Raw genomic sequence first — 13182 nt, forward strand, 5'->3', positions numbered from 1 at the left:
AAGCCCTTCCTTTTTGGTTTACAATGATAATTTTCTTTGAAAATACTGTTTACAGAAGATCTACTATATGCAAAGCATTTTTTTCATGCATTATCTCATTTAGTTGTTTTTAACAAAATGCTGAAGCAAAAATTAATATCTCTGTTTTACAAAGAACCAAGGTTCTGGAAAGTTAAGGAATTTGCTAAGGTTTACACAGCTGATAAGTCAGTCAAGATTTTAATTCAGTGCTGCTTAGCATATCCAACAGAGTCTAAATGATAGTTAATACATACCTAAATTCACTACCTTTAAGATAGTGATTTGTTATCTCTCTTACACCTAGAAATTTCTTTCTGTCCTGTTTATTTTGTTAAATTACAATGGAGTAATTGACCTCCAAGTCTGCAGGGGCAGGTTTGAAGGCAAAGGTGAGCACTAGAGGGCTTAAAGAAATGCATATGTAAATTATGCTAAAGACCCAGAGATGTGTGTTCTAATGACTCAAGTAACAATAGGAAATGGCTGTCATTCCAAGCTTGCACTTCTCTGGGATGGTATGTTAAATGTAGGAGGGGACCTCTGTCATAGCTGGCTCCTAACAAAGGGATCATGCCCAGTTAGAGAATGGGGCAGTGGTGGGCTGCCATAGTACAAGGAGAACAGACTTCAGTTCAAGAGTAACGCCTCCAAATATGCACGCTATTTCCCTTGGGAGGTCGGTCCTCTAATGCGACTAAATAAAGCGACAATAATTGCAAGTATCTAAGTTTCGCTCTGTTCCCCTCTTCTAACCCTGAAAGACATGTGCATGGATTTATTTATACATCTCTGACAGAATCCCCTATAAAATGCATGCATGAAATGGAAGAGAACTTTAGAAAAGAGGAAATGCTTTTTTATTAGTAAAAATTGTGAGGGCATTCAATTTATATCAAGGTGAGATCAGGAAACCTTTCTCAGATAAAATTACATTACTATTTCTAGGGGCAGTGAGACAGGGGCTCGGGCTCACGCCAGAGACCCGGGTTCGATTCCCAGTGCCTGCCCATGCAAAACAACAACAACAAAAATTACATTACTACTTTTTAAAGTGTGCTGGAAGCAGTGAATTGCGGCATTAAACGGCAGAAAATGAAATTAGTCAACTGGAAGGCAATTCAGAAAATTCTCTCAGCACTGCGAGTAGAATAAGGAAATAAGACAAGAGACAACAGACCTAGAAGACAGATCTGGCTAATTCACTATATACATGAGGACTTGCATAAGATGATAGAACCAAACAGAACCAAGTCATGAAAGACATGGTCTTCATAACAAAAGGGCTAGCAAAATATCAGGAAAATTAGTAAACATACCACACATGGTTATAAACAAAATTTGAATTTCTGAATTTCAGACAGAGGAAATTCCTTAAGTAGATATTTAAAGACGTCATGACATGAAGATATAGTGACAGAGATTGTATCTCTATGGGAAGGAATCCCAGTACTGGAGGTGAGGGGTGGTGACAGAGAAGCAGAGTTTGAAATGTACAAAGCTGAAGTGAGTCTGTGAATATTTCAAATATTCCAGTTCTATGGGAAAGAAACTAGGGAATGGTTTTCCCATATTTGACAAGGATCAAAAAGAATTATATTACCGAAAGCAAGTTGTGAAAGTAAAAGTACTTTTTAAAACTATCAATAATAGGAAACAAATTTTGATCAACTGTGCTAGAAGAATTCTTTTACACTTCTTTCTGTAGGAAGTGATATTATAAATTGTCACTTGAAGAAGTGATTAAAGATAATGCAACCAGAAAATGTAGCAAAATATGTGTAATAGCGTTATGTCAGACAGTTAATTAATATAGCTATGGTGTTATTTTCTAGATTTTGTTGACATTTATAATATTTGTCAATATTTTAATATTCTGTAATTATTGATATTGCTTTTCTCATTCTAAATAAAAATTCACTTTCATATCTAGCATTTTAAAATCAAGGTATAATTTACGTATAGTACAAATTGAGTATTCACAATTGTGTGTTATTTTTCTTCAAGAAAGCCCCTAAAATTTTGTGTTTCAGGCCTCCCAAAATGTGGATCTTCCCCCGTACACCACCTCAATACCTTTCCTCTATCACGAAATGAATCAATATAAACAATAATGCCAAATTTAAATAGATGTATGTTATTTTTCACAAAACAAAGGAAAAAAAGAGTAGTAGTATAGGATTTAGCAAATGAGAAAAAAAATCTAAGAATTTAAAAGATTCTGGGTGACATCAAGATCAGAAAACATATTTGCAGTCTAAATAATTATTAATGTACTTATGAAACCTAATATAAAGTTAAAAGTGTTTTTGCAAAAGAAAAATCATCTAAAAATTTGTAATCACAATTTAGATCAGAAATATCAGAATATCTCTATAATATGTGGCATGGAGTGGGAGGATATATGAAAAGAAGACAAAATTTCTTGTCTTCTGCAAGCTTTTTCATTAGGTTTTATTATGATAGTATATGGTTTTGTTGTTTAAAACAAAATGGACATAATATAATGGCCAGTGCGTCTCGAGCACTTACCACTCAGAATGGACGCCAATTATGTCAACTCATGTAGTTATGCTGGTGCATACAGAAGGAATATTAGCTTGGATATAAACGGCAACATTTATAGGAAAAGTAAGGATTTATAATTCTTAAATCATGAGACTTTTTAAAAAGCAAGTTTTAATGAAATATGTTAACTCTGATGTTTTTAAATTTCAATTACCATCCACTCACTCTTCACTAAGAATATTGGACTACGGGAAATAATTCTTCAGCTGATTAAAAAAAAAAGTGCCTATCTTTGCCATGACATCAGTAAGCCAAGGCAAATATACAGATAGGGACTCATTATCTCCTAGATAATGAGTGCTAGAAACATAACAACTATAAAGCTTCTGGTGCCTTCAACATTTTGGCTTCAAGAGAGCTGTTGCCATAAGTTCTTGTGAACTTTTGAAGGGTTGATCTTATTGGAGATCTTTTTTTCTGGGAAAGAAAGCAACATCTTTTTTTAAGGGGGAAAAAGTCATACTTATCATCTATGACTTTATTATTTTTATTACATGTTCATTAGTTAAAAAAAAAGTATTTGCTAAAAGAATAAGGAATAAGAGAGATCAGGAAAAAAACTCTGATTGTTTCCCTGGAAGTTTTAACTAGCATACACATTTGTTGTATGGAAAATGTTGAATAGGAATTTAAAAAGCAATGTAACTCAGACGTGGAACTTTAAGACACAGTGAATCTTTCCTAATACACAGTACAAATCTTAACAGCTAGAGGCTCTAGGACCTCTAAGTTCTGCATTATACTCCTTTATTTGTTAGTGGTTGTAGAAACACATCTTACCTTCCACTTTGAACCTCATATCAGTCTGTAGCACTTGTGAATTTTTGGCATAGAGCTGACATCTCAATTATTCATTTTTGTGAGTATGACAGTGGTATTGATTCTCTTTTTAAAAAAACGCAATTATAAACTATGTAGCCATTGTATTCCAATCAGCCTGCTGGCTATGGGCCCGTGCACTTGGGAGGGGGGATGTTTGTGTGTGTCCTATGCCTGTTCATTTATGCCTGTACGTACAAAATTTTCAAGTAACTTGAGAGTATAATATGAAGGCAAATATTCCCAGCATCTAAAATAATTTTTTCATGAGCCTGTCTTTTTTTTTTTTTTTTTTTTGGCTTTTGCTTGGGAATAGTTTTGTTCTATTGCTTGGGTACAGTTGATTGAATACAGTTGCAACAACTAATAAAAATCTGTTATAAGTTAAGGACACTTTAAATCTGTGCTCCATTGGCTCCAATATGGTTTGCTATTTTAAACCCAAAGTTTGGCATCTGTACAAATTCTCTCTTGGTCTGAAGTCTTGACTAATGATGAATAGGATGAAGAGAGCATTCACTCATTTGGAACTAAAGATTAGTTTGTTTAAAATGCAATTTTCTATAAAGAGATGGTTGTAAAAGATTCTTCTTTCTTTGTCTCATTGAGAATGGATAAGTCTCCTTTGCCATTGCACTTCCTGTTAATGGTTGAGTTTGGCCAGCAGGAAGTTGGAACCTGGGAGGAGTTTAAGGTCAGATATTTACTTTCTCACCCTTCTCCCTGCTAGATCATCAACCGTTGACTTCATCCCTCCACTGAGTGCCAGAGCGCCATTCAGAGACCCTCTCCCTCCCAGCTTCTTATCTGTGTTCTCTTCCTACACTTGCATTTCCAGACTTAGGGCTATTAAGTTCTCCTTTCTGTTGCTAGTCTCAAGATACAGTGCCATACCTTCTGGCTTCTAAACCTTGCACCCATCTTTATAAAAATGGTTTTAATTAAATTCTCCTTGTATTTCTCAATGTCAATTGTGCCTTCTGTTTTTCTCTAGACCCTTTAAGGAAAATACAGCAATTTTAAGTGAAAGGAGACATTTTGCCCAATATTGATGAAAGATGAGAGAGACTTATGCCATGGAACACCAAAGGAAGTTTCTAAGCAGTATCCTCCTATCTTTCAAGTCCTTTTTTTTTTTTTTTTTTTTTTTTTTAATAACATGGACAGGCACTGGGAATCAAACCCGGGTCCTCTGGCATCACAGGCAAGCATTCCTGCCTGCTGAGCCACCGTGGCCCGCCCTCTTTCAAGTCCTTTTGATCATCCTGATCCTCTCTCTTCCTTCTGGCCATGTCTCCCTCATGACTGGTCAAGTGTCCCATTATCACTTGCCGTGGAATCCTGTCTGTTCTGGATTAAGAACAATGTTCCAGACCTTTAACTCTCTTCCAATCTTTTGAACTTCTCATATAGTTTTCGTGTTTTATGCCCCATATTCTTAGAATACCAGTTTTAATTAGAGAATAAATAAGGCAATTTTATATACTAATCTATGCTAAGGTACAAATGCCTAAAAAATCAATTTTATATACTAATCTATGCTTAGGTACAAATGTGTAATAATGCATTCATCATGTGTAGCACTCTATGCAGTACTTACCTTGAAAAAACTTAAAAAAAATTTATTAATAAAGTCAATCAGCATACAACATGAACATTCTTAACATGTGAACATTCCATACTTGGTGTGCAATCAGTGGCTCACAATATCATCACATAGTTGTATATTCATCACCATGATCATTTCTCAGAGCATTTACATCACTCCAGAAAAAGAAGTAAAAAGAAAAAAGAATAAACTCATACATACCATACCCCTTACCCCTCCCTCTCATTGACTGCTAGTATTTCCCTCTACCCAATTTATTTTAGCATATGTTGAATAGACTTTTTTAAAAACTTTTTTTATTAATTAAAAAAAATTAACAAACAAAACATTAAGATATCATTCCGTTCTACATATACAATCAGTAATTCTTAATATCATCACATAGTTGTGTTGAATAGACTTTTAAAGGTTAACATTATTTATCTCAAATAATGTAACATAAACAAAGGAGTCATTTTCTAACAGTAGGGGAATCACCCATAAAGGCACGGAATTCCATTGAGGAAACATTATGAGGCAAAAAGGTGAAACTCTTAGGTCATAAAAAGGGATCTGTCACCTCTTCTTGGATTTAAGATCTGTACTGAGAAGCTGAGTTGTGGGTTTAGTGTAAATATTATGCCAATGTGAGACCATCTCTCTTTCTTGTAACATGGGAAAAGGGAAAGTGGGATGGATACTGGAAACTTTGATACAGGGAATGAACAGATACTACCGTAATTCCTTCTGGACGTAAGTCCTTGCCATATTGATATAGTACAATTTAATGCATCAAGACTTAAGCAGACATCTGAGAAGAGGATTCAACTTGATGTGCTTTGGAGAAAATCAAGAATTCTTGAATGATTGGGGTAATGTTCAGAGCCATGTTTCTTTTTATTCTTCTGATACGAAAAGTTTGTGGTGTTATTATACTTTCATCCTTACTTCCAAGAATGTGGAGCATTATACATTTGATACCATTAATTCAGCACTTGGATGTGTTTTACCCATCATTTCTTAAAAGGATCTGTTTGGTATTGCTTTTCAATTCAAGTCCAGAGACAAATGAATAAATACAACTTTGTGGTGTTCAGTTTAATCCAATTAGTTTAGGGCATGGATATAAGTTGCATAGCAGAAGAATTGTATTAAAACGCTGCATATCAATTCATTTGTTGGGGGAGGCTCAGTAATATTCCTCCAGCATCTAATACCGATTTCCCAAACCCAAAACTCAGAATCTGTCATCTAGCCTTAAACTACTACTCAGAGAACAGCTGGGTCTCAACGTCAGGGGAAGAGTATGAGTTGGAGTGGGGTTTGATAGTGAGGAGCTTTAAAATAAAAGCACCACCATTTGGCATCCTTCCATAAAATCTTCAACTTCTGACCAATGATATCTCAATTAACTGTTTTACCCTGCTTCTTTTTAACATCCATCATTCATTCATTCAGCAGTAAGGAGAAACAGATAAAATATTTCTGTTTCATGGGAGTTGAAGGGTGGGGAGATATATTCTTATCAGTAAATAAATACATAAAGTTATATAGTGAGTTAGAAGATGAGGAATGTTAAGTAGAAAGAAGTAGAGCTGGTAAAGGCATCAGGAATTTGGGGAGTTGTAATTTATCTTAGGTAACCTTACTAAGTAGGTGACACTTGAGCAAGGACTAGAAGGATGGAAGGTACCAAGAGATGCAGCTATCTCTCTAACAAATGTTAAGCCAACATGCTTTGAATCAACTCTGTCCAATTAAAACATAATACACATCACATGATAATTTAAACTTTTCTAGAAGCCAGATTTTGAAAAAAAATTAAAAGAAACATAAAATTAATTTTAATAAAATATTTTATCTAACCCAATATATCCAAACTAATTCCGCACATAATCAATATGGAAAAAGTTATAAAAACATTTTTTAGATTTTTTGTATTAAATTTTAAAAATCTGGCATATATTTTATAATTATAGCACTTCTCTATTAGACTAGCCACAGTTCAAGTGCTCAGTAGCCACACGTGATGGGTGGCTGCCATGTTGGATGGACAACTTAAGCTTAAAAAGTGTTGAAAAGGTGTCCCTTTAAAGAACGCAATCAAAGGGACTGAATGATCCCCTGCTCTCCTGTCCCTATACTATAAGAAAGGCAGAGGGTACTTGTCAGCAGTGGAGAAGAAGGAAGCTTCATTTGGAGTGAAGGAGAAATTTATTGTAAGCAAAGCATTAGGTAATTTCATTCCTAATTTAGCCCAGTCTGGGTAATTCGCGTCATCCCTTTTGAATCAACATCACTTAAGGGGTCACATTTTATTCTCAGCCCTTTGTGTACAGCTTCCACCAAAGTCCTCATTCCTTGTAAGAATTGTCTCACTGAGACACCAGTCTTGCTGGGTGATCCATTCAAAATCAAAATTATTTTGATTGTGGTATTTTGGAGGTTTAGTACAGCTATAGATGACCATTTTAAACTAGAGGTTAAAAATTTGAGTTTTACAGGATGCAATTATATGCTGGATGCCTGAGCTGTAATATATAACTGTTTACAAGATATCAAGTTCAGCAAAAATAAGGAAGAATAAGCTATTTATTAATGACAGTTTATAGCTCCTAGTAATTCACTATGAAGAATAGCTATTATTAGTTTCTTCCTTTCCAACTGCATTGTAAATTCCCAAGAGTAGCAACCACGCCTCTGTTATTTTCTCTTTTCTTTTGTATCCTCCAGAGAGGGTGGTGCTGATCACATTATTGATATTTAATAAATATTTATTGATGACTCCAGGGGTCAGCAATTTTTTTCTGTAATGGCCAGATAATAAAAATTTAAGTCTTTAACAGCTAATGCTCTTGGTCACAACTATTCAATTCTGCTGCCACTAGATGAAAAACCATAGCCAATATGTAAGAATGGGTAGACATGTGCTTCAACAAAACTTTATGTATGGACACTGAAATTTGAATTTCTTATAATGTATATGTGTCACAAAATATGTTTTTTTTTTCCCAACCATTTAAAAATGTGAAAAGCATGCATAGTTCAGGCTGTACAAAAATAGGCAGTAGACTAGATCTAGCCCGTGGGTCAAAGTGTCCCAACAACTGGATTACATTTTTCTCATTTTCTGTTTCTGCCTTTTCCCTTTCATTTTCCTTCCTGTTGAATTTTTTTTTTAAAAATAAACTTTATTTTTACAGCAGTTTTTGGTTTACAGATAAATTGCCCAGAAAATACAGGGAATTCCAGATACCACTTACAACACATAGAGTTTTCTCTTTTGTCAACAGCCTGCATTGTTGGTACATTTTTCTTAGAATTGATGAACCAACCGATATTGCTGCATCATTAGTAACTGAGGTCCATAATTTAAATTAGGGCTCACCCTTTGTATTGTACAGTTCACCCTTTGTATGACAAACATGGAATGTCATTTATCCACCATTACGGCATCGTACAGAATAGTTTTCACTGCCCTAAAAATGCCCTGCGTTCTGCTTAGTCATCCCTTCCTTCCTATTTCCCCAGTCCCCAAACTATGGCTGTCATGTTGAATTTTTAATACTGGAGAATATTCTGATTAGCTTGTACTGACAGTGAAAAATAAATGTGGGGTATGCATAGTGTGTCATGTTTTTCTATTTGAAGACAGTTTTAGTGTATTTTTCTATCTCATGATATCATCTAGAAATTTAACTTTTCTGTTTTAATTTTTAATGCAATTTTATTGAAATATTGTCACACACCATACCATCCATCCAAAGTATACAATCAATGGCTCACAGTATCAACACACAGTTGTGCATTCATTATCACAATCAATTTTAGGAATCTTCATTACTCCAAAAAAGAGAGAGGGAAACCCCAAAACATCCTATAGCCCTTACCCCCCCATCAGTGGCCCCCTAACATTGGTGTAGTATATTTGTTACTATTGATGGAAAACTATTAAACTATTACTGTTAACTATAGTCAGAGTTTGCAATAGGTGTGCTTTTCCCCAGGTACCACTCTATTATTAACTCCTTGTAATAGTTGCCTACATTTGTTCTAGTTCATGAAAGTTTTTTTTATACATGTACTGTCAATTACAGTCTTCGTTCACCACAAGATTCACTGTGTTATACAGTCCCATACTTTAACCTCTGACTTTCCTCCTAGTGAAATACATGACTCCAACCACACACCCAATCAACCACATTCACACACCATTCAGGACTGCTCATTATACGCACAATAATGTGCTAACATCACCTCCGTCCATTTTCACACATTTCAATTCAACTTAGTTAAAAATGCTGCACATCTTAAGCGGCTGCTCCCCATTTTCTAGCCTCATTCTATCCCTTGGTAACCTTTATTCTAGATCCTATGTCTAGGGGTTCACATATTATAATTAGTTCATACTAGTGAGATCATACACTATTTGTCCTTTAGAGCTTAACTTTTATCACTAAACATAATGTCCTCCAGGTTCATCCATGTTGTTATGTGCTTCAGGATTCCATTCCTTCTTACTGTTGAATTAATATTCTATCTCATGTATACACCACATTTTGTTTCTCTATTCATCAGTTAATGGACACTTGGATTGTTTTGGCAACTGTAAATAATGCTGCTGTGAACATTGGTATGCAAACGTCTGTCTGCGTCCCTGCTTTCAGCTCTTCTGGGTATGTACTGAGTAGTGGAGTTGCCAGGTCATGGGGCAACTCTATACTTGGCTTTCTGAGGAAATGCCAAACCATCTTCCACAGTGGCTGTATCATTTTACATTCCCACCAGCAGTGGGTAAGTATTCCTGTGTCTCCACATCCTTTCCAACACTTGTTTCCTGCTTGTTTACCAGCCACCATTCTAATAGGTGTGAAATGTTGTCTTTTTGTGGTTTTGATTTGCATTTCTTTAATAGCTAGTGAAGAGACACATCTTTTCATGTGCTTTTTAGTCATCTATATTTCTTTGGGCAAATGTCTTTTGCCCATTTTTTTTTGTCGTTGTTGTTTTTCTCCCATTGAGTTGGCTGCCTTTCGCCCATTTGACAAAGTCCTTTGAAGCACAGAAGTATTCAATTTTGAGGAGGTCCCATTTATCTATTTTTCCTTTTATTGCTCTTGTTTTGGGTGTAAGGTCTAGAAGATGACCACCTATCACTAAATCTCAAAGGTATTTCCTCCTTCAGGGAGTTTTGTGGTACTGTCTCTTACATTTAGGCCTTTGATCCTTTTTGAGTTAAAATTTTTTTGAGTTAATTTTTGTATAGGGAATGAGATAGGGATCTTCTTTCATTCTTTTGGTTATGGATATCCACTTCTCCCAGCACCATTTATTGAAGAGGCTGCTCTGGCCCAATTGATCATTCTTTTTTAAAAACTTCTTCCTTTCTTCTATCTGATCTTGCTTCATCTAACTGCCAATTCTTCTATTCCTTCATTTTCTCCTAATTTTCCTTTCTTCCTTTCTTCAAACATCATAGCAGATTTTTTTTTTCCTTTCAATTTACCTAAGCACTGTCCTATTAGGTGGAAGGAGTTCATGAAACACTGATTCAGTCCCAAGAATAAAAAGACAAATTAAAATAATATTCAAGACATGGAGTTTCAAGATTATTATATTAGGGTCTCTACTTCTACTTCTCCTCATCTTTATACTCCTTTATACACCAAGTTTGACTCTACAAGAATAAAGCTGATTTATACATGTGTCTGGCAGAAGTCTCATTATTAATGTGTGTAAGTATGTGGTGGATAGTGGTCAGCCCATTAGCTCTGTTTGTTTTGTATCAAACCTGTGAGAATTCAGCCCCTCAGCTGTTTATTGTTTTACCTCTTCCTGCAAATTCAGACACCTCTTTGAGAAAATTATCTTGACTCACTGGCAATTTTGGCCTTTCTAAAAGTAATTTATATTTATAGTCAATTATTTCAATTTATAGCTTCTAATTTTAAATATGCCCTTTACAAGTTCTTTTTTGTTTTTATGACCTTTTCATAAACAATTTGCCCCAAAACTACCTGAGTTAAGTAGCCTTTACAATTTAGTTACCAGGGGAATTTTTGAAAGTGCAGACACTACAGAGCCAAAAACAAACAAAATAACCTCCACAAAAAAAATTCTTCAGTTCTTGTCAACAAATGTTCAGAGGATGTTTCAGAATTTTTTTCCCTAGAATAAATTCAGCAGATTTCATTTCCTTGCTTTTTCTTTTTCTCTTTATAAAATTGCCAACTCAAAAATGTACAACAGAATTTTGCCATTGCCAATTATTATGCAGAATTTTGCAAATAAATCCAAGATTTCTTTACCTTTCCTTAATGTTTTGGATATTCTGATTATGTTTTAGAGTCAATAATCTCCCTTCTTTACTAGGATCTTTGTTCTTCCACTAAGCAATATTCTCTGAATTAAAGCCAGGGCCAATCAGTCTCTTCCGTTATCTGAATGATTTTGTTAGTTACAGAGCGCTGGTCTTTCTAAGAGATGCCATGGTTTACACCCCCTCCCCTTCATCCAGAATATTTGATAGAATAGAATGTGACAGCACAATTAGCAAAATCTAGAATGAAGCAAAACGTCTACAAGAGGCAAGTAAGCGTCTTAAACACTCCATCTTCAAGTGCACACACAGTATTGATTTCATATGTTCCAACTCTTGTCCTCTTTGGTAATTATACTATCAATAACAGAGAATCTCCGCAAATCCTTCAGTTGTGTGAGTTGCCAATAAAAGCAGACTGTGATGGAATCCGTGATTCATTATCTCCGAATTGAAATATAATAAGATGATTATTCTCTAATTGTGTAGTTACTTTTGTTTTAGTATTGTAAACCTATTACACTCATCAACATGATAATTTTCATCATGTCTCAAGCATATGAGCAGAAAATGCTAATACCAGTATTTTCAAACAAGAAAGCAGAGCGTTCAGCACTAGCATATTCTGTAATATAATTTACACATTATAAAGCTAATGAAAAATATTAAAACTTAGTCTGTATAGTTTTTATATTTCCCCCTTAGTTCATTACAAAAATTATTCTGAAGGCCGTAGACATAAAAAAGATTCTGTTTATTACACATGCAACTTTGCTGGCCATATCTAAAATTCTTCATTTACTTTGTAAGAAGTTTTATTAATGTTAGAGTGAGAGTAAGATAATTAATCTGCTCTTTGAATTCAGAAAGGAGCTAGAAAAATAGGTCCACAGGCATCCTCAAATTAGAGGCTGTAAGGTCAGTCTCCCTGAGAATGGTATTGCACTCTTTGGGCCTAGTAAAAAAAAAAAAAGTGCCTGAAACAAGAAATATTTTCCAGAGATGCTGCACTAATATATATGCCAGCCTCCATTCTCTCCTTACAATGTGGCATCAACACACTGCCATTTGGAGGTGCAGTCCATGTTCTCTTCCTTGGATCTAGGTGGATCATTGTAATGCCTCAACCAATGGAATGTGACAGATGTGATACTGCCTGACTTCTTAGGTCAGGACATAAAAGGAAATCTGGATTTTTGCCTGGCTCCTTCTTTGCTCAGGGCACTTAACCCCTTGGAGTCAGCCACCATATTGTGAGCAAATTCAGGCTACATGAAGGTGCCACATGTCGGTTTCCCAGCCCAGAGCTCCGCTAACATCTCAGGTGGCAGCCAGCACTACCCCCGATTTCCATGAGAGAATGAATACATGATGATTCCAGCCCAAGCTTCAAGGCACTCAAATGTTATTAGGTAGAGCAGAGTTGAGCTATTCCCCTTAAGCTCTGCCTCAATTGCAGATCTGTGAGCAAAACAAATGTTGCCATTGTTTTAAGCTTCTAAATTTGGAGTGATTTATTATATAGCCATTAATAAATGGAAGAGCATTCAACAAGAGAGTTCATTAGCACTAAAAATATTGCACTGTATATGTAATTTGACTATCATTGGAGCTCAAAAGCCTAACACTGAACCATAACAATCTTGGGCATCGTTACATCCCGTTGTATTGAGTATATAGTTCCCTTTTAGTGGACGCCTTAGGAACAGAAGCAAATGAAACTACTTCAGAAAATGCAGTATTCAGAGACTTGTGGCTCTATGGCTTTGTGAGTCCTCAGAAATAAAAAATAATAATGATAAATTGGCTTGGAGGAAAATGCTTCCACTGGTTCTGCACTGGAAGGAACTAGTGGGCTATTATGAAGACA

General features: G+C 35.3%; 1 long non-coding RNA gene across 3 annotated transcripts in view; it reads left to right on the forward strand.

The window, feature by feature from the left end:
• The first annotated feature begins 5573 nt into the window (after positions 1–5573).
• LOC143676536 (uncharacterized) overlaps positions 5574–13182 on the forward strand; it is a 29260-nt gene continuing 21651 nt past the window's right edge. For all 3 annotated transcript variants that reach the window (XR_013172155.1, XR_013172153.1, XR_013172154.1), the window contains exon 1: positions 5574–5865. This is a non-coding gene — a long non-coding RNA (uncharacterized LOC143676536). The remainder of the gene's footprint in view (positions 5866–13182) is intronic.

This window comes from Tamandua tetradactyla, chromosome 3 (assembly GCF_023851605.1).
Source record: "Tamandua tetradactyla isolate mTamTet1 chromosome 3, mTamTet1.pri, whole genome shotgun sequence".
Classification (NCBI taxonomy): domain Eukaryota; kingdom Metazoa; phylum Chordata; class Mammalia; order Pilosa; family Myrmecophagidae; genus Tamandua; species Tamandua tetradactyla.